The sequence below is a fragment of the Brassica napus genome, unplaced genomic scaffold (assembly GCF_020379485.1).
Source record: "Brassica napus cultivar Da-Ae unplaced genomic scaffold, Da-Ae ScsIHWf_2158;HRSCAF=2811, whole genome shotgun sequence".
Classification (NCBI taxonomy): Eukaryota; Viridiplantae; Streptophyta; class Magnoliopsida; order Brassicales; family Brassicaceae; genus Brassica; species Brassica napus.
In genome coordinates this window covers 30,001-32,117 of record NW_026015566.1, presented here as the reverse complement: position 1 = coordinate 32,117, position 2,117 = coordinate 30,001, and the positions used below count along the sequence as shown (strand labels likewise).

The window sequence follows — 2,117 nt, the reverse complement described above, 5'->3', positions numbered from 1 at the left end:
GACTTTTAATTCAAAGAATTTTACACTTTTACGAAAATTTCCTTTTCCATTGTAAAATTACTTGAAAGGGCTTTTTTTCAATATAAAAATAAAAAGACTTACGAAGTTGTTCCAACTTATTGATTCGCACTAACCCTAGATCCTTACTCCTGCGAAAGGAATAAAAACTTTCTATTCTCCTCGAGCTCCATCCTGTACTCTTTTTTATATTCAAAAAGGTGTAGGACTCTCGTAAAATAGAACACAAAATGTCGAGCCAAGAGCACCTATATTCCTAATATAAAAGGTGGCGGATCAAAACATCCACAGCAGATCATGTCCTTCAATTCAAGTCGCACGTTGCTTTCTACCACATCGTTTTAAACGAAGTTTTACCATAACATTCCTTTAGTTTGTGTAATTGATTCAATTATGGAATCATGAATAGTCATAGTTCAGTCAGTATATCGTAATCTATACTTTTTCTTTCTCTATGAATGGAATAGTGAATCTACGCGTAAAAGGTTCAGTCAGAATTCAAATGAATTCCACATTAAATTCTATATATGTAAAAATATGTAAAATCGAAATTTGAATAGAAATCTATATTTATATATATAAATATATATATAAATATATTTTTTTTATTAAAACTCGTAGAATCTACGGTTCTACCTTACTTACCTACATCACACACAACTAAAAAAAGCAAATAGATTTTTTGTAATTTCGGGTGAAAAAGAAGTTTATTCTTCTTTTCATTTCAATATTATTCTTAAAAAATATTGTTTTTTAAACAGAAAGAAAAAGATGGTGTACAAAGGCAATAGAAGATTTATTTCGTAATGACTGGACTCTGGGACGGAAGGATTCGAACCTCCGAATAGCGGGACCAAAACCCGTTGCCTTACCGCTTGGCTACGCCCCATTTTTATTTTTATTCAAGACTACTAAAAGAGTAATATTGCTATTGGTTGTTCGTCAATTCAATTTCAGCCCAAATGAAATATAGATTACATTGGTGCTATAGTTTTGACACGTGTAGATAGCAAATCAAACTTACTTTATTGATCATTACATAGAATTCAATTAAGATATTGTATGAAAATATTATTTCTTTCATTCTCATAAGAGAATGAAAGGATTTTTGATTGAGTAAGTTCAACAAAGTCTTTTTAGACTATCTTTCTTTATTTATTTATTTTTTTCCTTATATAAAAAATATATTAATAACTCAATCAAAATTAAATTATCCACAAGAACACCAATTTTTGTTATGCTTAATATATTTAATTTGATCTGTATTTGTTTTAATTCGGCCCTTTTTTCAAGCACTTTTTTAGTCGCCAAATTGCCGGAGGCCTACGCCTTTTTGAATCCAATCGTAGATGTTATGCCCGTAATACCTCTTTTCTTTCTTCTCTTAGCCTTTGTTTGGCAAGCAGCTGTAAGTTTTCGATGAAATTATTAATACTGTCTTAGAAAAATTCACGATTTTGATTCTTCCAACAATTCAAATCAAAAGATCAAAAAATCTTGACGTAGGAAGGAACTCTCAATTCAAACATTGAATTTTTTTGGTAGCCATACTAAATCTGGATCATTTGATTTCCTCAGTTTTATCCTCTTTTCTCTAAATGAAAGAACTTAATTAGATTCGAGTTCACTCACAAAAAAAGTATCTAGATATTTAGTATAAAAATAGAGAATCTATTCTCTTTTTTTTTTTTTTAAAAAAAAGTAAGATCTTGGAGATTGTGTAATGCTTACTCTCAAACTTTTTGTATACACTGTAGTTATATTCTTTGTTTCTCTCTTCATATTTGGATTCCTATCTAATGATCCAGGACGTAATCCGGGACGTGAAGAATAAAAAAGAAAGGTTTTTTATTACTTTATTTAATATTTAAATAGTGGAAATGTGCGAATTTTATTAGGATTTTATCTATTTCACATCATCAAAAAGGGGAAGGGAAAGAGAGGGATTCGAACCCTCGGTACGATTAACTCGTACAATGGATTAGCAATCCAACGCTTTAGTCCACTCAGCCATCTCTCCTAATCGAAAAGGAATACTTTTTAGGTTCCATTAGACAAAAAAACGGCTTAAAAAAAAACTTTCTCCACTTTATTCTTAA

General features: G+C 30.1%; 1 protein-coding gene and 1 non-coding gene across 2 annotated transcripts in view; both read right to left on the bottom strand.

Moving 5' to 3' along the window:
• Positions 1 to 1,712: 1,712 nt before the first annotated feature.
• The window catches only part of LOC125600233 (ATP synthase subunit alpha, chloroplastic-like), a 10,624-nt gene continuing 10,219 nt past the window's right edge, over positions 1,713 to 2,117 (bottom strand). Inside the window, exon 2 of the mRNA XM_048773071.1 lies at positions 1,713 to 2,117. This exon is cut by the window's right edge and continues 3,333 nt beyond it. The gene's annotated coding sequence lies outside the window, so the exon portion shown is untranslated.
• Positions 1,951 to 2,038, bottom strand: TRNAS-GCU. The gene has a single exon. It is a non-coding gene; the product is annotated as a tRNA-Ser (tRNA).